The following is a 25000-nucleotide window of genomic DNA, read 5'->3' on the forward strand; positions in this document are numbered from 1 at the left end:
TGAGAACACCTAAAAGGTTGAGAACGCGAGAACAGATCTGGTTCATTTAAATATTTAAATCTAAGGTTATTATTAAAGGGGTGATTTATGAAAAATTCTAAAATTGTTGGCATTAAAGTGTAACATTTAAATGGTCAGAAAGACATAATAGGAATTACAACTTTACATATTTCCTATAATTTCTCACTCTCTCACCTCTCCTTTCATTTCTTGCTTTTATATTCCCCCTATCTAGGGTTTCATAATAATGCCGCCTCCTTCTTAAAAACCTTCTTCTACAGTCGACTCCACTCGCTTGTACACGCCTCCGAAGATCGGTTCCGCTGCTCGCTACTTCGTGGGTGGTCCCATTGATTTCTACTCACCGGCGCAACCTCGCCTAACTCCGGCGTAACAAGGCAGCGACGACTCAGGTAATCGGTTCCACTGTTCGCTAGTTCGTCGATTATCATTGAAGGTTTTTGTGAAAACATTGAAGGGGACTCACTTCGAAATCGAAGTAAAATCCGAGGACACGGTTCGTCTCGTTTCAATTCTGCTTCTTTTGTTTCTATGTGTAATCGATTGGAAGCTAGGGTTTTATGCGTTGTTTGATCTGAAGTTTTACTCGATAATGATTGTAGTATGATTTTTGCTTCTTGGATTATGAAATTGATTCCTTAGGGTTTAAGTTGCAGTATTCCCTATTAGTAATTAGATTGTGTTTTTTTCCCCTCATGTCAATTGATTAGTTTCAGTGAAAATATTAAATAATCATAATCGAAATACTCCAAAGCATCTAACTCTGTGTGCTTTTGTTTTATTCATTTACCATGGAGTTATATGAATTGTGAATCGCTGTGAATTATTAGAATTGATATGTGAAATTGTTGGATGAATCATGTTTCATGCTTACATGATTGTTTGTTTGTTTTCAAGAATAGTAAATTACTGTTAAAACTGGAATGGGAAGTATGTGGTTGAAGTTGCCACCTTGTTAGAGAAATCAGCTGCTCTTATATTCAGTGTAGTCTATGAACTCATTGAATTGATCTAGTTATTATCCACAAAGTGATTACTTATTTACTTGAGAAAACAACGACAAACGGAGTAAATGGTATTTGACTTTTTTCAGGTTTAATAATTTAATGTTGGAAATCAATCAGTTGAATGTTTCACATAGCTATATAAAGCTATTTTAGGTTAATACAATCTATATATAAGGCAATCATTTAAACTGTGGATTTCTCGTAACGAATTTTATATTTTGTTTCTATCTATCTTTCTCTTAATCAACTTGAGCTCTGTATAAACATATAGTGATTGTTGATTCAGGTTGCTGATGTGAAGAAAAATATAGTATTCAGGTTATGATTAATCATTCATGATTAGAAGTATTAAATTTATTTATTATGCTTAATCATATATGATTACAAGTATTGAGTTTATATATTTGCTATTCTAACTTGCATTTATGTTTTAATTTTTGTAGGTTTCGTAACAACAAAAGAGCTTAAGTTCATATAAAGGCAATCCGTTTCAAGTCAAAAGATTGAACACAAGAGCAATACATTTTAAGTCAAAAGCTTGGACGCGAAAAAAGGGACCGTGAAAATCGTTGGTGTGTTTTTGATTGTAACATGACACTAGTTTAGATGGTCATCTCCAGATGTTATAACAATATTTTTTTCTATTTTACCATTGTACTTTTCATTTATAATTACAATTGCACTGTCTACATTAAGATTTATTTATTTATGATTATGATTATATTAGACTTTTTTTTTAATCATGAACAATATTTATGTCTATCATGGTACACATTTGGTTAATTTAATGTTAATTCTTATCATTATAACTTAATTCATCTATTCATTTACGATTACAACGGATTCATATTTGATTACAAATATGTTTTATTTTTGTATGATTACAAATATTCGGTTGAAATGATTAATTCATCAATCTTTTTGAAATACTGGTAAATTTAAAAAAAAAATGTTTTTTAACCATGGTAAAATCAATCTTTTTGATATACCGGTAAAATTTTTTTTAAAAAAAAACGTTTTTTAATCATGGTAAAAAGTTTTTTTTTTCGTAATCTATTTGATTAAAAATAGATTAAATTCATTTTTGGTATCTGGGTAAAATATCAATTAGTTAGACAACATACCATGATTGTAGGAATTAATTAATTATCCATATTTAATTATATTGTAAAATTCCTTTTACGCCCCTATGGAATGATTGGTCTACAATTGTTCTCGCGTTCTCAACCTTTTACGTATTCTCATTTGATCATCTCCCTATATATATATATATATATATATATATATATATATATATATATATATATATATATATATATATATATATATAGGCTTAGGTTATTTTGTTTTTATTAAGTATTGTGTGCCAGAATGCACAGATCTGGACCAACGGATGAAATTAATCAATGAACATGATTTGAGAGTGTATCATATTACAATGGGTAACATATACTATATAATCACACAATTTTTAACAAAATGGTATTTTGGACAATTAACTACATTTATAAAAGGAAATTTTCGGATTTTTAGGGATGATTAATTCTCCTAATATAAAAAAATCTGAATTTTTTAATTAATTCAATTTCAATTTTTATCGATTTTATTGTGTCAGAATATTTTTTGTTAGAATGATACTCTTTCAGAATTTTATTCTAATAGAATATTATTGAAAAAAAACAAAATTCTTGAATCAGATGTTGAAAATTAACAAACATTTTGATATATTCTTATACATCCGAACTTAAATACAAATTCATACATATTCTTACAGACTAAAAGTCTTATACATTTTAATATAGTTATAAATATTCTAAAAGAATATCAACAAAAATGAATAACATTCTTAAAAAATAACAACATTCTGCTAGAATACTCTCGTTCTCCATGTTTTCTTCATTTTCCACATCAATGGCAGCCCCTTCAAAACCTAAATCCAAAAAAAAAAAAAATAATCAACTTTAAAATAGTATAACTTTCAGTATATTCTAACAGAATAAAACTATAATTCTAACAGAATGTGTTAGACATTAAAGCCTTTTAATTTATTTTAACAGAATGTACTCGAGTCACTTGATCAAGTATTCCCCGAGTCACCTGATCCAAATTATCGACTTAATCTAATTACAATGACTACATTGAGCTAACACAAAGGACAATACTTTGGAAAAAGGTCAGCTTATTACAAGCTAGAATGTGGTAAATATGTCAGTTCAAAGATCACAAATGTTTCTGAACAAAGAGTGCTAAAAATACAGCTGTAACATCGCATGTTCGAAGGACTATAACTCAACCAATATTAATCAAATTTAAATGACTTTTGAACCTAACTTGTAGCTAACACAAAGGAGAATATGCAGAAACAAATTTCATATCATTCCAAGTTAGTATGAGAGAGATATGATAGTTCAAATATTACAAAAAAAATTGGCTGAAATATTTGATTCAAGCATTTTAACAAACATTTGGCGGGCAAAATCAGATGCACAAATCTTTATACTCCATTTGATGAAACATACAACATATGTAATTAATAAATATATGAATGTGACTAAATTTACAATAAAAAAGTGTATACCTTCAAATACTAACAAGTAATTTGTATTATCAAGAGTATGAAATTACTTCAAAGAAATCAAATTAAATCATCATGTTTATGGAATAACTAATCATAAGCAAAGTCAAAATCACTTCTTGAAAGCATATGTCAGCATTGTTTTCCATGGTGGGTCTGTTTCTTGGATTATGTTTCAAAAAATGGAAATGGAAGGGGAGCGAGAGATGAGATAGGGCTGAGGAGACAAAACAGATAATAGAGTACATACCTGGAAGCCGATTCCATAATCTCTTATAGATCGAAGAACACATCCATGGCTATCACCAAAGTCATACGTGAAGAACAGGCCGGTCGATTTCACGAATTTTGGGGATTCCGATGAAGACGATTTTAGATTCTCGTTGGATTTAAGTGAAGAAGGAGTTTCAGCAAAAGAGATCGATTCGCGAGGCTGGAATATTTTTCCTCTTTTCAATCGCGATCTTCTCATCAAGGATGAAGTTAAATCAAAGGATAATGAGATTCATGCTTCTGATTCTATCACCAGTTCATTACGGAAGCTATTCATTGATGAACCAGAAGAATCTTCTTCGTGTTCATCATCAGAAGCCGACGAACTGGAAGCTCTACCTTCTGGAACTTTCTGCGTGTGGAGGCCTAAGACGGAAAGTGGATGTAATGTGGCTGCTATAATGTTAGAGATATATGTTTAACAATAATAATTAAAATAATAGTCAATGTTTTAATAAATGAAACCAAGAAGGAAGAAGTTATCCAATTAGATTGACCTATATGTCTATGGCCATGAATTGTCTCGTAAAATCCAAATTCAACTTGCAAAAATACAGGTCAACATCAGTCTATAATTTCAATTATAATATGAACGCTTTTCGCATGGATTGAAAATTAGATTCCTTATACGTGTAAAAATGTTAGAACAATTGTAGCACCTGGTTCCTGGTATGTAAATTTATCTAAGTATTTTGCATTTTTAGCCTTGGACTCGGCGAGTTGTAGGCCCGACTCGCCGAGTAGAGCCGGGACATGGAACACGTTTAAGTTGGCGACTCGGCGAGTCCATATTCTGGACTCGGCGAGTCCCCGCTGTCTGGTGAAACCCTAATTCCAAGGGTTTGCACCCTATTTAAACCAACCTTATGCGCCCCAAGCTCGCCCCCATTCACCCTCAGAGCCCCCTATATCGTTCTAACATCGTTCCTTGTGAAATTAAAGTGCTTGGTGTGATTTCTTGAAGACTTTGAGAGAGAAAGGAGAGTAGATCAAGAGGAGAGGAAGGAGGCCAGGCATCTTGGTGTTATTTCAGAGATTTCCTTGAGGTATAACTCAGTTTCCCTCTGTTCTCATGCTATAGTCCCTTAGAGCTCCATTAAAGTCCTTCTTGAGCCATTTCCAAGCTTGGGTATGAACTAGGGTCTGTGATAAGCCGATCAACCTTTAGATCTAGGCATGATTGAGCTCTAGGAGCTCGGATCCACTGCCTTTATGAAGCCATATTGCATGAAAGCCCTAGATCTACTCTTTTAGTGCATTTTGAGCCCTAAAACCTTCATTGGTGTTTATTTACACATAAAGTTGGAAACTTTACGTGTTAATCAAGCCCTAGGAACCTAGATCTACGTATGGAATGAGCTGGATCCAAGCAAAATCGAGTATATATTAGTGGCATGTGGCCGACTCGGCGAGTCGTTCATCGGACTCGACGAGTCGAGTCGCGAGTCCTCGAGTTTTCCCCTTTTCGTGTTGCTGAGTGGAGTCGTGAGTCATGGGGGGGGGGGTGACTCAGTGAGTCGGAAGCCAGACTCACTCATGGAGGAACTCGGCGAGTCAATGCCCTGACTCGGCGAGCCTCAAGAACAGACTCGGCGAGTTGTTCATACAACTCGGCGAGTAGGATGAAGGACTAGTGGTCATCGGTTTAGAAGGGAACTCGTCGAGTCAATGCCTAACTCGACGAGTAGAGACGGGATTATGGTCAATCGAGTGGATAGGGACTCGGCGAGTTGGCAAGCCAACTCGGCGAGTCGGGTCAACTGCAAGTTGACTTTGATTTTGACTCTTGGTTTAGTTAGGGGTAAATGGTCATTTTACCCTGAGGGCGGTTAGCAGTATTTGACTGAGTGTTTTTGTGGGAATTATAGTCGGAGGATTTTCGGAGCAGCAGCAGCAGAAGTCAGTCAGTTCCCACGCAGATTAGCAGCCACTTTGAGGTGAGTTACCTTCCAGTAGCGGTGGGTCTACGGCCACAATGCCGGCCCACCAGTAGGAGTTGCATGATAGATGATTGTCTCTGTGATATTCATCTAGGGTTGTTACTACCTGTGATATGTTTATGTGCTAAAATGACATGATGCTATGCACTAGTGACTGTAGGGGGAGATAGTCCCCAGATTACCGGCCAATAGGGTCGAAGGGGCGGTCGTGCCCAGCCATGCTAGATAGATTATATGATAAATGTGTTATGTGATAGTAGTAAGGGGGTGAAATAGTCCCCAGTACCCGGTCGAGAGGACCGAAGGGGAGACCAGCACCCAGATATGCTAGTCAGTACCCGGACGAGAGGACCGAAGGGGAGGCCAGCTCCCAAATATGTTAGACAGTACCCGGTCGAGAGGACCGAAGGGGAGACCAGCACCCAGATATGCTAGTCAGAACCCGATCGAGAGGACCGAAGGGGAGGCCAGCTCCCAGATATGCTAGACAGTATCCGGTCGGGAGGACCGAAGGGGTAGGTCGGGCACCCAGATATGTCGGACAATATATGTATGTTATGTAACTGTATGGTAGGTGGTATGATGGGGGAACTCACTAAGCTTTGTGCTTACAGTTTATAGTTTTATTTTCAGGTACCTCTTCGTCGAAGGGGAAGGAGCTGGCGCGGTAGCGGCACATCATACACACACATTGATTTCCGCATCATGAGTTATTCTGGGATTTGTACTCTGACATTATTATGTTTTTATAAAATGGTTTCCGGACACGCGACATTTTTATGAAATGATATGATCAGTGAATGTTTTATTTCTAATGTTTGCTAAGTATATGTTTCAAAAATGAAATTTTTTTTTGGCTCGTATTTTGGGATGTTACAAGTTGGTATCAGAGCCCTGGTTTGAGGGATTCGGACACACCTTCGGGGGATGTCTGGACTCAAATTGAGGGATTAAAAGATTTTTATAAAGAAACGATTTTCTAAAGACTGGGTAAAAGAGTTTCGAGAAAGAACGAGGTGTGTGATGTGCGCGACCGGCCGAGCTCAAGTAAGTTTTCCCCAAAGTACCCATACAAGTTTATGTTATGATTATCAGTTTCAGTTTCAGTAGAACAACATGCTAGAATAGGACTAAGGATCTAGGAATGATGCCTTATGTGCCTGCTTTATGTGTTCCAGCTTTATGAGAATTGCATGCTAGTACCGAGTAGACAGTAGTAGGATAGCCTGTTTAGGTTATGCCTGATAGTATGAGCTTAGCAGTGTATGCTAGTACAGATCAGTCGATATGATAGCCAGAGTAGTACATACTTGATTATGTGTACTCAATGTCTGAATGCTGCTTGCTATGTGCTTTTAGGAGTTCTAGTTGTCTTTCACTAACTAGTAAACGAATATGTTAATATACATATTGCAAGGACTAAATAATTTCAGAGGGTTGGGTCTAGCCCTATTTCGCAGCTCTTGTTTGAGTCCAACCGTTGTAGGGTAGGATCCCTCATTCGAAGAATTATCTAGTCTGAGTAATATGTAATAGTATTCGCAAGCTAGTTAGGGGAAGAAAGCAGGGACTTCTTATGCAGCTGAGGGCGGAGAGTGGGTTGGCGACTTCCTAGGGCGAGCCTAGGATGAGATTAGCATGAGATCAACAGTAGTAGTAGGGACTTGGTGGAGTCGAGGGAGTTCTTGAGGAAAGTACAGATAGATGTGGAAGGTAGTATGGGCCCATACTACTGAAAGCAGAGGATCCGTACTTGAATTAAGGGAGGCTGAGGCGAGACCAGGAACCTTGCAGTAGACGTGATCCCTTTAGATGTATCAGTACCACTGACAGTTGTCGTTATGTATTGCAGAATGGTGGTACTACGCTCGAGGCCAGTAGTTGGCAGTTCAAGAGAGGGATCGGGTTCGGGATCAGGTTTCGAGCCAATAGACGAGAGGCTACGCGAGTTCATCGCGTCAGAGATCACCAGAGGCATCCTTGATTCGACTCCCATTATCTTCGGGTCGATCAAGGAAGGGATAGTGGAGTTGATGAAGGATCGCCTCAGGGCATTCAGGAGCGACATGGCATCTGGCCAGTCAGGATCTCGCACACTGTCCTTCAAGGACTTCCGGGGCAGTGGTGCGCCGGATTTTCACGGGGCGAAGGACCCCATAGCTGCCAGGCGATGGATTGCAGACATTGAGTCTGCACAGTTGACTAGCTTCTGCCCCGAGGGGTCGAAGGTGAGATTTGCAGCAGGATGTTTGAGAGATCGAGCTAGGGATTGGTGGGAATCCGTTGGTGACTCGTTGGGAGCCTCGGCTGTCGAGGCTATGACCTGGTCGGACTTCGTGACCAGGTTCAGGGCAGAGTTTGCGCCGGCTGTCGAGTTTCAGCAGCTGGCCAGGGAGTTCCTAGATATGAGACAGACGACGGAGACTGTGGCGGAGATCACCGCCAAGTTCCGGGAGAGAGCGTTACTGGTGCCCCAGTACGCGGGTGATGAGGATATGAGGAGGACCCGCTATCATGACATGCTACGAGCTGACATTTGGGAGCATGTCAGTTTTTCAGCTTGCCCTACCCTGGACTCTATGGGTGCTAGGGCAAGGGAGAGGGAGATAGACCTGGAGCACATTCGGAAGAGAAAGGCGGAAGAGGGGCATGTTATGGGGGCTTCAGGGAAGAAGCCCAAGGGACCAGATGCGGGGCCGAAAGGCCAACAGGGACGGGGCCGCTGCAGAAAATGCGGCAAGACGCACGAGGGAGCGTTCAAGTTGGGATCGTCAGGCTGCTACAAGTGCGGCAAGTTAGGGCACTTCAGCAGGGATTGTACCGCCCCTGCACCTGTGTTACAGACGTCAGAGTTGCTGTGTTTCCACTGCAACCAAAAGGGCCACAAGAAGGCCAATTGCCCCTAGTTGACAGCAGCAGCGCCAGTAAAGGCGCCAGCTCCAGCGACCCTGCGGATTACCGATGGCCGGCAGGGCAAGGCAGAGGCTCCAGTGGTGAGGAGTCGGGCATTTCAGCTGACTACCGAGGAGGCACGCGCTGAACCCGATGTAGTGACGGGTATGATTCTTTCCCTCTGGTTTATTTTTATGACGTTTATGTCATTGATATGTGCTCTGTTTAGGATCGTTCCATGTGAACGGTATCCCAGTACAGGTACTGTTTGATTCGGGCGCTACCCGATCATTCGTTTCTCTTGCGCTTAGCAAGAAGTTTTCTGAGTCTTCGGGTATGTTGGATTGCCCTCTAGAGGTCGAGATTGCGGACGACCGATCAGTGCGAGCATCTGAGGTCTTCCGAGATTGTGTGCTGAGGTTATTTGAGGAGCGCTACTTGGTAGACTTGGTTCCCATTCCATTGCGTGGGAACAAGGTGATTATAGGCATGGATTGGCTTAGCCCTAATGGGGCAGTGATCGACTGCGCGCAGCAGTTGGTGCGGATCAGGACCCCAAGTGGGGGAGAGCTGGTGATTCAGGGCGAGAGGCCACAGCGAGGACCGGCCTTATGTTCAGCAGCGAGAGATAGGCGTTACCTTCAGCAGGGTTGCGCAGGTTATGTCGCGTATGTTATGGATACCCGGGAGGCGGGTAGGGCGACGGTGGGTGATGTGCCCGTAGTACGAGAATTCGCGGATGTATTCCCCGAGGAGTTGCCAGGGATACCTCCAGAGCGACAGGTGGAGTTCAGGATTGACCTAGTCCCTGGTGCGGCTCCGATAGCCAAGGCACCGTATGGGTTGGCTCCTCCTGAGATGCAGTAGTTGTCTACACAGCTTCAGGAGCTGTTAGACAAGGGTTTCATTCGACCGAGCAGTTCACCCTGGGGAGCCCCGATTCTGTTTGTGAAGAAGAAGGATGGGTCGCATCGTATGTGTATAGACTATAGGGAGCTGAACAAGGTAACGGTGAAGAACCGTTACCCACTCCCGAGGATTGACGACCACTTTGACCAGCTTCAAGGAGCATCTTGGTTCTCCAAGATAGATTTGCGTTCAGGGTATCATCAGATGAGGGTTAGGGAGGAGGATGTGCAGAAGACGGCGTTTCGGACGCGTTATGGCCACTATGAGTTTGTGGTGATGCCTTTCGGGCTCACCAATGCTCCTGCCGCGTTCATGGACCTCATGAACCGCGTGTGCAGATCGATGTTAGACCGGTCTGTGATAGTGTTTATTGATGATATCTTGGTTTACTCCAAGACGCAGGAGGAGCATCTGCGAGAGGTTCTAGAGACCTTGAGGAGGGAGAACTTGTACGCCAAGTTCTCCAAGTGTGATTTCTGGTTGTGCGAGGTGCAGTTTCTTGGGCACCTTGTCAACCAGAACGGGATTTCGGTAGATCCGGCCAAGGTAGAGGCCGTGATGAGATGGGAGGTTCCGAAGTCTCCATCTAAGATTCGGAGTTTCCTGGGATTAGCTGGCTACTATCGGAGATTCATCCAGGATTTCTCCAAGATAGCATTACCCCTGACCAGGCTAACGAGGAAGGCTGTGGTCTTTCGTTGGGGGCCTGAGCAGCAGGCAACGTTCGAGACACTGAGGCAGAGATTGTGCGAGGCGCCAATCTTAGCCCTGCCAGAGGGCATGGAGGATTTTGTTGTGTACTGCGATGCGTCCATCTCAGGTTTGGGCGCAGTATTGATGCAGAGAGGGCACGTCATCGCCTACGCGTCGAGGCAGCTGAAGCCTCATGAGGCGAACTACCCGACGCATGATTTGGAGTTGGGGGCTGTTGTGTTCGCCCTCAAGATATGGCGACATTACCTCTATGGGGTTCGATGTACGATTTACACGGACCACAAGAGCTTGAGGTACCTCATGGATCAGCCGAATCTGAACATGAGGCAGCGTCGGTGGTTTGACGTGGTAAAGGATTATGACTGCGAGATCCTTTACCATCCGGGAAAGGCCAACATGGTGGCCGATGCGCTTAGCCGCAAGGCGGCACCGATCAGGGATATCTGTCTGAGGATGACAGTGGTGACTCCGCTTTTGGAGCGGATCCGGGAGGCTCAGCAGGAGGCTATGAAGGAGGAACATCGGAAGAGCGAGCGGATTGTGGGACAGGTTTCCTCCTTCGACTATGATAGTCAAGGGTTATTGACACTACACCGTAGGGTGTGGGTACCGTATCACGGGGGTGTGCGTCAGGTTCTGATGGAGGAGGCGCACAAATCCCAATTCTCCATTCATCCCGGGGCAACGAAGATGTATAGAGAACTTCGTCTAGACTATTGGTGGCCCTGCATGAAGCGGGATGTAGCATGGTATGTTGAGCGGTTCTTGACCTGCAGGAAGGTCAAGGCCGAGCACCAGAGGTCACACGACAAGATGCAGCCGTTGGATATCCCGCTGTGGAAATGGGAAGACATCACGATGGATTTTATCACCAAGCTTCCCAGGACTGCACGGGGAGTGGATTCTATATGGGTCATCGTGGATCGGTTGACCAAGAGCGCTCACTTCATACCGATCCAGGAGAGTATCTCGGCAGAGAAGTTGGCCAAAATCTACATCCGAGAGGTGGTGGCGCGGCACGGAGTGCCAGTCTCCGTGATTTCAGACAGAGATGTACGGTTTACTTCCAGGTTTTGGAAGAAGTTGCATGACGAGCTGGGTACTCGTCTACATTTTAGCACCGCTTTTCACCCGCAGACCGATGGTCAGAGTGAGCGGACCATCCAGACTCTGGAGGATATGTTGCGGGCGTGCGTACTAGACTTCGGTGGTAGCTGGGATACCTATCTTCCTCTAGCTGAGTTTTCGTACAACAACAGCTACCACGCGAGTATCGACCGACCTCCCTTCGAGATGTTGTACGGGAGGAGGTGCAGGACCCCGATATGCTGGGGTGAGGTAGGCCAGAGGGTCATGGGGAGCACCGAACTGGTGCTCAAGACGACCGAGAGGATCCAGCAGGTTCAGAGCAGGCTTCAGACTGCACATAGTCGGCAGATTAGTTATGCTGACAAGCGCCGATCAGACCTGGAGTTCCAGGTCAGGGATATGGTCCTCCTGAAGGTGTCACCATGGAAGGGAGTCATCCGATTCAGGAAACGGGGCAAATTGGGCCCCAGGTACATTGGACCCTTCAGGGTTCTGGCCCGGGTGGGCAAGGTGGCATATAGGCTGGATCTGCCAGCCGAGCTCAGTCAGATCCACAACACCTTCCATGTCTCTCAGCTGCGGAAGTGCCTAGTGGATGATTCAGCGGTGGTGCCGTTAGAGGATATCCAGGTTGACGACAGCCTGAATTACATTGAGCGCCCAGTCGCAATCCTCGACCGGAAGTCGAAGGATCTGAGGAACAAGAGGGTGGAATTAGTGAAGGTGCAATGGCAGCACCGAAAGGGTTCAGAGTGGACGTGGGAGCCGGTGGAAGAAATGATGGAGCATTACCCCGAGCTGTTTCAGGACCGAGCAGTAGACTTCGAGGACGAAGTCTAAAATAAGTGGGGGAGATTCGTAGCACCTGGTTCCTGGTATGTAAATTTATCTAAGTATTTTGCATTTTTAGCCTTGGACTCGGCGAGTTATAGGCCCGACTCGCCGAGTAGAGCCGGGACATGGAACACGTTTAAGTTGGCGACTCGGCGAGTCCATATTCTGGACTCGGCGAGTCCCCGCTGTCTGGTGAAACCCTAATTCCAAGGGTTTGCACCCTATTTAAACCAACCTTATGCGCCCCAAGCTCGCCCCCATTCACCCTCAGAGCCCCCTATATCGTTCTAACATCGTTCCTTGTGAAATTGAAGTGCTTGGTGTGATTTCTTGAAGACTTTGAGAGAGAAAGGAGAGTAGATCAAGAGGAGAGGAAGGAGGCCAGACATCTTGGTGTTATTTCAGAGATTTCCTTGATGTATAACTCAGTTTCCCTCTGTTCTCATGCTTATAGTCCCTTAGAGCTCCATTAAAGTCCTTCTTGAGCCATTTCCAAGCTTTGGTATGAACTAGGGTCTGTGATAAGCCGATCAACCTTTAGATCTAGGCATGATTGAGCTCTAGGAGCTCGGATCCACTGCCTTTATGAAGCCATATTGCATGAAAGCCCTAGATCTACTCTTTTAGTGCATTTTGAGCCCTAAAACCTTCATTGGTGTTTATTTACACGTAAAGTTGGAAACTTTACGTGTTAATCAAGCCCTAGGAACCTAGATCTACGTATGGAATGAGCTGGATCCAAGCAAAATCGAGTATATATTAGTGGCATGTGGCCGACTCGGCGAGTCGTTCATCGGACTCGGCGAGTCGAGTCGCGAGTCCTCGAGTTTTCCCCTTTTCGTGTTGCTGAGTGGAGTCGTGAGTCATGGGGGGGGGGGGTGAATCAGTGAGTCGGAAACCAGACTCACTCATGGAGGAACTCGGCGAGTCAATGCCCTGACTCGGCGAGCCTCAAGAACAGACTCGGCGAGTTGTTCATACAACTCGGCGAGTAGGATGAAGGACTAGTGGTCATCGGTTTGGAAGGGAACTCGTCGAGTCAATGCCTAACTCGACGAGTAGAGACGAGATTATGGTCAATCGAGTGGATAGGGACTCGGCGAGTTGGCAAGCCAACTCGGCGAGTCGGGTCAACTGGAAGTTGACTTTGATTTTGACTCTTGGCTTAGTTAGGGGTAAATGGTCATTTTACCCTGAGGGCGGTTAGCAGTATCTGACTGAGTGTTTTTGTGGGAATTATAGCCGGAGGATTTCCGGAGCAGCAGCAGCAGAAGTCAGTCAGTTCCCACGCAGATTAGCAGCCACTTTGAGGTGAGTTACCTTCCAGTAGCGGTGGGTCTACGGCCACAATGCCAGCCCACCAGTAGGAGTTCTTGATAGATGATTGTCTCTGTGATATTCATCTAGGGTTGTTACTACCTGTGATATGTTTATGTGCTAAAATGACATGATGCTATGTACTAGTGACTGTAGGGGGAGATAGTCCCCAGATTACCGGCCAATAGGGTCGAAGGGGCGGTCGTGCCCAGCCATGCTAGATAGATTATGTGATAAATGTGTTATGTGATAGTAGTAAGGGGTGAAATAGTCCCCAGTACCCGGTCGAGAGGACCGAAGGGGAGACCAGCACCCAGATATGCTAGTCAGTACCCGGTCGAGAGGACCGAAGGGGAGGCCAGCTCCCAGATATGTTAGACAGTACCCGGTCGAGAGGACCGAAGGGGAGACCAGCACCCAGATATGCTAGTCAGAACCCGGTCGAGAGGACCGAAGGGGAGGCCAGCTCCCAGATATGCTAGACAATATCCGGTCGGGAGGACCGAAGGGGTAGGTCGGGCACCCAGATATGCCGGACAATATATGTATGTTATGTAACTGTATGGTAGGTGGTAGGATGGGGGAACTCACTAAGCTTTGTGCTTACAGTTTATAGTTTTATTTTCAGGTACCTCTTCGTCGAAGGGGAAGGAGCTGGCGCGGTAGCGACACATCATACACACACATTGATTTCCGCATCATGAGTTATTCTGGGATTTGTACTCTAACATTATTATGTTTTTATAAAATGGTTTCCGGACACGCGACATTTTTATGAAATGATATGATCAGTGAATGTTTTATTTCTAATGTTTGCTAAGTATATGTTTCAAAAATGAAATTTTTTTTGGCTCGTATTTTGGGATGTTACAACAATATACACTAAATAGAAAGATAATGCAATAGCCACAACATTTGAAAGTTGAAACTTGTTTTGGTTTCTCTAATTAACCTCTTCATCATAACCTCCAGACAAAATAAATACGAATGCAGATTAACATATAACAACAATCACGAGTCTTATTTTGTGCTTTTAGGTTGTATCAAGAACAGAGGCTTGAGAAATGTACCACTAAATAAACCATTAATTTTGTCCAACAACTTCTTAATCACTAAAGCTAAGTATATCAAGTTCCTTCCTTGTTTCCTTTTGGGTAAAAATTGTTGATGGGTTCTGAATCATCTGATATTGTCACCATTCTTGAGCTGCTTGACTTCTTGTTGCTAAGCAACTTTGACTTTTTTGGAGTTTCTTCCTTTGCCTCAGAACTCACCAGCATTACTAATTCCATTGTTGAGTTGGCTGGCTTTTTTTTTTTGGCAAGACTCGAAATGGTGGAGATTATAGCAGCAGTTGAAGGTTCTTTTTGTCCTTACTGATTGTATTAACTATTAACTATGTTCCCCTGTATTACCAGTTTCATTTATTGTACTCTAATTGGATTGGGAACAATATAGTATTAGCCGATCATATCTTAGGAAGATATTTATATATCTTGTAATTATCTTTTGTATAATTTCCTATTATATACCCCCATATGTGGGTATATCCAATTGTATCTTATTCCCTATATATAGGTTTTTATTCAAAAGATATCAATTCAATATCTATAATCGTTATTATGGTATCATAGCCTACCTAAACCCTAACAGCCGATTTTTTTTCTAAGAAAAAAGCCACAGACAGATCCGAACAATTGATGGCTCAAAAGTCACTTACTCGTCATGGACAAAGTTGTTTCGTCTTCTTGCCAAGGCTTACAAGGTTATCGATCACATTGATGACACTCCTGCACCGGTTAATCCAATCCCGGGTACCTCCAATGGGCTGAAATCGACGCACTGGTTCTTCAATGGATATACAACACCTTGTCTGACGAACTGATGGTCCGCATCTTAGACGCTGATACCAATGCCCAAGCCGCTTAGAATAAACTCAAATCAACTTTTCTCATCAACAAAGGGTCACGTGCAACAGCCCTTGAACATGAGTTCACCAGTCTTACCTTAAGAGCATGTTCATCAATGGAATCTTATTGCCAAAAACTTAGAGTCTTGCTTATCAGGTTGGATATGTCGAGAAAGTCTTACAAATGGTTCGTGGGTTACCACCAGAGTCTGATGTTGTTGGGGCCTACATCAATCAAAGCTCTCCGTCATTTGAAACAGCTCGCAGCATGTTACAACCGGAACAACACAGACAAACAGCTAGACAAAATCAAACCCACACGGTTCTCGCTGCCCCCACTTCTGTTGATGTTGACAGATCACCACAAAACGAAGCAACTGGTCAACGCAATCAAGGTCAACCCTACAAAAACTACTCGGGCAGAGGTATAAGCACTCACGGGAGAGGCGGTTGAGGATGTAGCAGAAGCTTCAGGGGACGTGGAGGTCGTGGCCACCAAAACTGGAACCAAGGAAATCAATGGCAACAAGGATGGAATGGATCACAATCATGATATCTACCGCCATCACCATACCCTTCTCATGGACCGAATCCATCCAGAAATCACTAGGCTAATCACACCTACGGGCCCGGTCAATATTCTGGATCCATGACACAACAGGGGCCAAATGGACCTCCTCTGATGCAACCATCAGGTTCGACGCTACTGCCACTCCTCAATTTGTTGGCTGTTCTGACTACAGTCCTTCAGATTTAGCTCAGCCAATGCAGCAAGTTCATCTTAATTCCAATGATCTGGCGTGGTATATGGACTCCGGTGCCTCGACACATCTTACATCTGATCAGGGTAAGATCTCAAGTTCCATAACTACTTCGCCTGTAACATCGATTTTTGTTGGAAATGGCTCTAGTCTACCAATTCATGGGTCCGATCATGCTTCTTACACTACCCCCTCTCATTCATATACTAAAAAAAAATATTTACTCAATCCATTATTAAAAATCTTTTATCTGTTCGTAAGTTTACTATCGATAATCAAGCTTCTGTTGAATTTGACCCATCTGGTTTTTCTATAAAGGACCTGCTCTTTGTTCTCAACATGATAGCACAGGAGATCTTTATCCCTTCACAGCACCTTCCAGTTCTACTGCCCTGCTTGCCACCTCTCACGATCGTTGGCATGCTCGCTTGGGTCACCCGGGTGCTCCTGTTTTAGATTTACTTCGTTCAAAAATTTCAATTTCTTGTAATAAACCCACAACTTCTTTATACAATGCTTGCCAACTATCTAAATATACCCGCTTACCTTTTTATGATTCGCAATCTGTTACTTATGCACCATTTGGCATTATACATTGTGATATTTGGACATCTCCAGTCTTAAGCAAATCTGGTTATAAATACTATATGGTCCTTATTGATAATTTCACTCATTATGTATGGGTATACCCCCTCAAATATAAATCCGATACATTTCTCACTTTTACAAAATTTTACAAACTTATCCATACACAATTTAACCGGACCATTAAGTCATTCCAATGCGATCTCGAGGGAGAATTCGAAAATAATGACTTTAAATCCTTTGCCCAAACTCATAGTCTCGCCTTCCGTTTCTCTTGCCCTCAAACTTCCCACCAAAACAGATGATTTGAATGGATGATTTGTCGCATTAATGACATTATCCATACCCTTCTCATTCATGCCTCTCTTCGCATACTTATTTTGGGTCGAAACTCTTCACACCACTGCCTACCTTCATAATATCCTTCCTACTAAACGCCTAAATTTTTCCACACCTGCCTCCTCTCTCTATGGTCGCCAACCATCATATGATCATCTCCGCACCTTCAGGTGTACTTGCTATCCTAATACCTCATCTACTTAATCTCATAAACTCCAACCAAGATCCGTCAAATGTGTTTTCCTTGGGTATCTGGAAAACTTTCGGGGATATCGATGTTTTGATCCATCAACCGGCAAAGTCTATCTGTCTGGTCATGTTACATTTGATGAAACCTCTTTTCCCTTTGCCACTACCCTTCCCCCTCCACATCTTTTGACTTTCTTGATGACCCCCCCCCCCCCCCCCTCATGCTTTTCCCTACTCCACATCCACCAACCCTACTCCACCCACAACACCACCTCACTCCACCACCCCTACCCAACCTTCAAAACCACCTCACTCCACCACCCCTACCCATGATCCAAAGGAAAATGCATCATTTACATTACCATTCATGAAAATATGATCTTACTGAACCAGTTTCTCTATATTGATAAATAAGATTAATGAGATCTTATTGAGTATTGACTAATATGATCTTATTGAACCTATTTCCCTGGTTTGATCTTATTGGCTTCTAAAAAGTTAAATGCAAAATGAATTTTATTTTCAAAATATATTATTTGATACATCAAAGTGTAGTTAGGTCTTCAGCAACGATGGCTTCGTCTCCTAAATTTCGACCTCCATCTCAAGTGGCTACCTCAGCCAGTAGGTTTCCTGTACTTGTAGTTTTGTGGTTCCATGTCTTTTCTTCTATTGGGAAGTTACCTTTTGTTTATGGTGTTAAACAATGTTTGAGAAATGCAGGCTTTGTCTCTGCAAGCATTGGCACACTTGTTGAATGACTAACTGATCATGCTGACCGGGCGTGCAAAGAACCGAGTTTTCACATGTATATAAACTTCCTTTAGAAATCTTATTCAAAACATCTCATCGAAGAAATAGTTCGAGAAAGTTATGAGAATTGCAAGGTATTCTTTTCTACCTTATTCATTGATGGATTTAAATATGCTATATAAACCTGGAGTAATTTGTTTTTTGGGAATGCAACAGGCTCTTTTAAGGTCTGAGCTCATGCACATACATGTTCTGAAGAGTGTTTATTGTTGAAGAATCTTGGAGCCTGGTTTGAAAGATTACAATGGGGAGAAATAGAGTTCTACTATCCCCCAAGCTTTGGATCACAAATTCTTCCAATGATCCAAAACCCTCCTCATCTCTTAGAATTGGTCGAGCCTGCATTGCATTGTTTATTTAGTATTCATAAAAGATTTATATTTTAGTATTCTTAAATGAAGGAAACTAACACCCCACCTTGGGTAAAGTTGTATGGTCTATGAAAATGGTGCAATGTGTGACATAGTATGGGTAAAAATGAAGTATATTGCTTATATTGTTAGAAAGAGTTTAGTAGGTTGCTGTTTCCTGCAATATGCATTAATAAATATAATTTCAATATATGTTTAAGCATATGCATTAGATTGAAGTATACCTACTACAATCAATATGATAATGCTTTATAACACTACTAGAAACAGAGGCATCAGCGACGGAAATTTCCGTCGCTGAAAGCCTTCAGCCACGGAATATGCTCGATGAAAAAACATTGCTCGCTAAATGTCAGCGACGGATTTAGAGAGGGATTAGGTACGGATTCACTTTTCGCAAATTGTTAAAAGGGTTGGTAACTTCCGTCGCTAATTTTTGTCACTAATCTGTCGCTGATGATATTCATTTAGCTAAGAATTCATTGCTAATCGTGATGATATTTGTATCATTAGTTTTCATGTGCTAATTTAATAACCAAAATTTATAGAAATTTTAATACTAAAACTAAAACTATATTGCAAGCATTAAATTAAATATTAATATTCGACAAGCAACATAAATGTTCGTATTCGATTTCACAATATCGAAACCAAATAAAAAAATTTAGTGTCAAAGACCAAATCAATTTCAAAATATCGAAACCAAATCATAAAAATCAAGCGTCAAAGTCTAACTAGGTAGGCGGGTTACTTCATTGGGTGAGTTATACAACTAACGTCGTTATACATCTTGACAATTTCTTGTTTTTCGGCCAAAACTTGTTCACATTACGCCTTAATCTCTTCCTTTATCTCCTTACACATGCGATCAACAACAACCTACAAAGCAACAATAATTAAGTTTACACCTAATTAAACATCAAGCCATATCATGGAATTAAGAGCAACATGCTTTCAACTTGAAAAAAAGTATATAAATAATTAACAATAACAACATACTTTTACCTTGAAAAAACTATAAACTATTAAAAGCAACAGTCAAACATATAATTATAATAAATAATCAAATTTTAAACTAAATTATTAATTATTAATTAACTAATACCTACCATATTTCAGAACCAACACCGTGTTGATGAAATCCTTCCTCAAAAATAACAAGCATGTGGTTTTCCTGGATCACTGATTGTGTGTCTATATCTATTTAATTGCTTCTGTACTAAAGAAAGAAGATGATGTAAGATAAAATTATTTTAGATTGTTGTAAAAGAAATATACAAAGAACACAAATGGAAGATGTCATGGCAACTCAATATTTCACAATAATTTAAGCAGTAATGCAAAATCTGTTAGGAACCGGACCGGGTACACGCAGCGGAAACACTATCACACACACAAACGAAACGAGAAAATAAAGTAAGAAGAACACAAGGATTTTACGTGGTTCGGATTCGGTGGAAATCCTACGTCCACGGGCTGCAACTAGAGAATTTTATTAAAACTCACAATATTACAATTGGCTTGACACTCTACACTTGATGTTCTCTCAAGTTTTGCACACAAAATATGCAAAACATACATGCATATATATAGGTATATTTGTGAGCCGCAATATGCATAAGATTGCCGCAAAGATTGACTTTGAAAATTTTGCCATTCACATTAGCCGTCCAACAAATATTAAATAATTGTCCACCGACCATTTGAATATTTAATTCAAACGTTTGCCGACAACAATTGAATAATTCAATTGTTAAATGTAATGTTACATTTATGGCCCTTGAACTCTTAGGAACTTGTCAATTTGTTCAAGACTCCATAAATCTTAACAATCTCCCACTTGGAGGCTTGAACAACATGGTCCGTCTCTGTCATCCAACTCCAGTAATCTTAAAATAACCAAGTCTTCCAAGCCTCAAGTTCCTAAGAACAAGCTAAACTTAGTCCCATTTCTCTAATTGCAGCCGCCCCTCATCTTCAAGTACTAGAAGGGCCAGTTGAAGCTCCTACTAGCTCCAACTCAGTCGTGGCTAATCCCACCACCGACTCATCCTCTGTCTCAACCGGTTTGGACACTCCACCAGATCCAGAGATACACCGAGGACCACTAACACTCTCCAAACTTTGCAAACTTCCAACAAGAGAGAATTTTCCAGTCTTAGTCTTCAAAACCCAACGGCTCTTTGTAACTGTACCCGGAACACACCCCGTGCTCCCACTGTCACAGAATCCCCTGAATGGTTTAGAATTTCCGACTCGTTCAGCTAACATCCCCTTGGCTCCAGAATTCATGTTTGCAAAATGAACTCTCTTAGCAGTAGATTTAGCGAACCAGATTTTGTTTTGCTTAATCGGGATGGTCATACTTCCCTCAGCAGGTACCTCAACCATATACAATGACCCACGCTTCATACCTTGAGCAGTCACCGAATTACCATTGACCACCATCCATTTACCACCACCAAACGTTACTTCCAGTCCTTGTTTATCCAGCTGACTAACAGAAATCAATTTTTTCTTCAGCTCCGGAATAACCCTGACATTCTTCAGGCTCCATGTAGTTCCCAATGAAGTAACTAGATCAATATCTCCCATGCCCGTTACTTGAAGCATCTCGTCATTTGCTAACCGTACCTTTCCAAAATCTCCTTTTTTAGATTCACCATCGTTTCCCCGTTGTCCATGGCGTGAAACGAAGCCCCTGAATCCATGACCCAAGAGTCCACAGAACTTTCCATATTGAGTATCAGTGCATCATCCTCAAACACACTCTCAGCACCAGTAATGTTTAATTCTTTCTTTGGACATTGACTCTTAACATGTCCCACCTCTTGGCAGTTCCAGCATTTCACATTCTTCCTAGTTCTAGATGAACTTCTTCCCCAACTCCCACTGCTCCTGCTATTCCCTCTACCTCTTCCGACATTTAATAAATCAGAAGAAGAAGATCCACCTTGATTCTTGCGTCTGATATCTTCGCCAAGAACCAAATCTCTAACCCCTTCAAAAGTCATACCACTGGTCCCCACGGAACTCGTAACAGCAGTAACTGTTCCGGACCAGCTATCAGGTAGAGAAGCTAGTAGCAGTGATGCTTGAGTCTCATTATCAAATTTAATTCCCACAGATGATAATCTGGACAAAATTGAATTTAGATTGTTAATGTGAACCGTAAATGAGCCTTCCTCATTCATCCTTGTAGTGAACAACTCCTTCATCAAGAACACCTTGTTAGCCGCCGATGGTTTCTCATACATATTTGACAGAGCCTCCATCATACCACGCGCCGTGGTTTCATTCATGATGTTGAAAGCAACGCTCTTCGTCAATGACAATGTAATAACCGCCTTGGCTTTCTTGTCCTTTGAGTTCCACGCATCTTCAAAAGCTTTTTCCATTTTCTCCGGTTTGTCTCCGAGTACCATGTCCAAGTCTTTCTGACATAGCAATGCTTCTAATTGCATTTTCCACCAGCTAAAATCAGAACCGTTGAACTTTTCGATTATAATCTTGTCTTCAGCCATTACGACAAACAAGATACAAATCAGGTACACTCGTGCGTGAAAAAAAAACGATCGTACCCTCCAAAACCTCGCTAACCAGGCTCTGATACCAGTTGTTAGGAACCGGACCGGGTACACGCAGCGGAAACACTATCACACACACAAACGAAACGAGAAAATAAAGTAAGAAGAACACAAGGATTTTACGTGGTTCGGATTCGGTGGAAATCCTACGTCCACGGGCTGCAACTAGAGAATTTTATTAAAACTCACAAGATTACAATTGGCTTGACACTCTACACTTGATGTTCTCTCAAGTTTTGCACACAAAATATGCAAAACATACATGCATATATATAGGTATATTTGTGAGCCGCAATATGCACAAGATTGCCGCAAAGATTGACTTTGAAAATTTTGCCATTCACATTAAATAATTGTCCACCGACCATTTGAATATTTAATTCAAACGTTTGCCGACAACAATTGAATAATTCAATTGTTAAATGTAATGTTACATTTATGGCCCTTGAACTCTTAGGAACTTGTCAATTTGTTCAAGACTCCATAAATCTTAACAAAATCATGTATGAATTAGTCACCCTCAGTGTAGGGTGCATTGAACTTTAACATTGTTGTATGATGTTATTTATATTTTTTGACTGAGTTCGGACCTTGGCATATTGCAGGCGTCAGTAAATATGATGTTAATTGTATTGATAGTGTCATGTCCCTGTTAAATTCATTAAGTTAAAAAAAACATATTTATGTGTTAACAGTAAATCCATTCTTCTCACCTGTTAAAAGAAGGCTAGGACTAGTATATTTATCAAGCAATTGATAGTACCTGACTTGCTTCCATAAGTAATGATCATCCAACATGTATTGTCATTCAAGGCTTTTGAAAAATCTCATCCCTCTGACATAACATATTTACAACAGAAGGTTACATCTTCTTTGTATAATCAGATGTGGCCTTGAAGAATTGATAGTACATCTAAGTTTTGAAACCAAGCCCACGTAGCAAAACTTCTTGGTATAATTATTGTTGTATCAGGTAATTTGTTTGGATAAAAAAGGTTTCACCAACGAACTAAGAATTCAGGATACTACTCAACCAATAATGATGACCAATGAATCTTATAATTATGTTTAAGAGCAATAATAACTAGTTATGCACTTTTGGTTGAATATAATTAGGAAAAGAATTGACTACTTATCTCCTGAGATTATTGATATTCGCTCAAACACAATTCCTTCAAGAAGAATATGATGTTAAACTTTAGTAAATTTAAAACATATATTAAATTGAAATAAAAGGTCAGCTGACAGATGTAATCTGAAAGTCGGAAATTAGGTCTCTATTGGAATGAAACTTGGAAGTATCAATTTCTACGCATGTTTGAACAAATATAGAAAAGTAACAAAACCAAAAACTAGAAATCGGATGACAAACTCACATAAATATCATTGAACTTATCGAGATCTTCATTGAGAATGATGACAAACCAATGTTGGATTTCCACTAAGTGATGCATAAGAGGTGGTAGGTTTCGGTCGGAGTTAACTCCGGTAGGGCTTCGATTGGGTGTTCGTTGATGGTGGTTGTCGGCGTCATCGGCGATAATAGAGGCCAGGATGGATGGAATCGACGATGAAAGGGTAGGGGGCGCTAGGAAGCCGATGTTGGGGGTGGGTTTCCAAATAAAATCAGGACAAGAATATATCGATTTGGGAAGGAGGCGGAGGAATGAAAAAATGGGAGGGAATTGAAAATCAGGAAATTTAATTGAGAGGGAACTAAAACACTGCGACAGATTTCAACGACAGATTAGCAAGGGATGTTTTCTGTCGCTGATTCTGTCGGTAATTCGTCTCTAATCCCTTGTTAAATGGCTTGGATTTACGGAATAGAAATCATGGTGTTTTCTGTCGCTGATCCCTTGCAAATCCATCGCTGATTAGCTAGGTAATAGTTCCGTGCTGATTCTGTAGCTGATACCTCTTTTTCTAGTAGTAAGAAGCCGATACTTTTGAATAAGTTTACTCTTTGGATATACAATAAAGTTTAGTTTTTAAAGACACGTAAGTTGCATAAAATAAAAGGAAACTTACTATTGAAATGTTATGAACACTTAACGTGATAGTGCAAAGAGCTTCATCAGAATTAATATTACTGAGAGCAAGACTGTGAAAATATATTTGTTCTTGTTGCTATGTTTTTCTCCGATTTTCGAGACATAGGTGGATATGTTTGTTTTTGTTTCATTTGTGTATGCTCCTTTAAATAGCAATGCTATAACGGCTAAAAATGTCAGTATTGCAAATCAAATAGTCATGTTACAACGGTAACATTTTATAACGGTTATAATTTTCAAGTTGAGAGGAAGTGGCTGGAAATCCATCTAAATTGTGTGTGCAAATGTAAAGATAGTGACAATAAAACATTCAAGTTACAACAATAAAATTTTATAACGGTCATATTTCTCAAAATTGAGGAAATTGGTAAATATTCAAATAAATTGTGTGTAAATGTAAATATAACGGAATTCAAAAAATCAAGTTACAACGGTAACATTTTATAACGGTTATATTTTTTTTTAAATTGAGAAAAATGAGTGGATATTTATAAAAATTGTGTGTTTAAATATAACGATATTAAGTTACAAGGATAATATTTATAAATGTAATATTTTTCAATTTAAGGAAGAGGGTTGAAATTCATCTAAATTGTCTGTGTAAATGTAAAGATATTGAAAATCAAACAATCAATTTACACTTGTGACATTTTACAACGGTAAATGAAATTCAAATTGAGGAAAAAACCGTGTGGATATTCATATAAATTGTATGTGTATATGTAGAGATATTAAAAACCATGTAGACATGTTACAATGATAACATTTATAACGGTTATATTTTTCAAGTTGAGTAAAAGTGTGCGGATATTCATATAAAT

At 41.1% G+C, this 25000-nt stretch overlaps 1 long non-coding RNA gene across 1 annotated transcript; it reads left to right on the forward strand.

Moving 5' to 3' along the window:
• The first annotated feature begins 200 nt into the window (after window positions 1-200).
• LOC145156809 (uncharacterized) lies at window positions 201-1754 on the forward strand. Its single transcript, XR_013736921.1, has 2 exons — window positions 201-517; window positions 1472-1754. It is a non-coding gene; the product is annotated as an uncharacterized LOC145156809 (long non-coding RNA).
• The last annotated feature ends 23246 nt before the right edge of the window (window positions 1755-25000 follow it).

Source organism: Lactuca virosa, chromosome 2 (genome assembly GCF_052849685.1).
Source record: "Lactuca virosa cultivar CGN04683 chromosome 2, Lactuca_virosa_CGN04683_v6, whole genome shotgun sequence".
Lineage (NCBI taxonomy): Eukaryota > Viridiplantae > Streptophyta > Magnoliopsida > Asterales > Asteraceae > Lactuca > Lactuca virosa.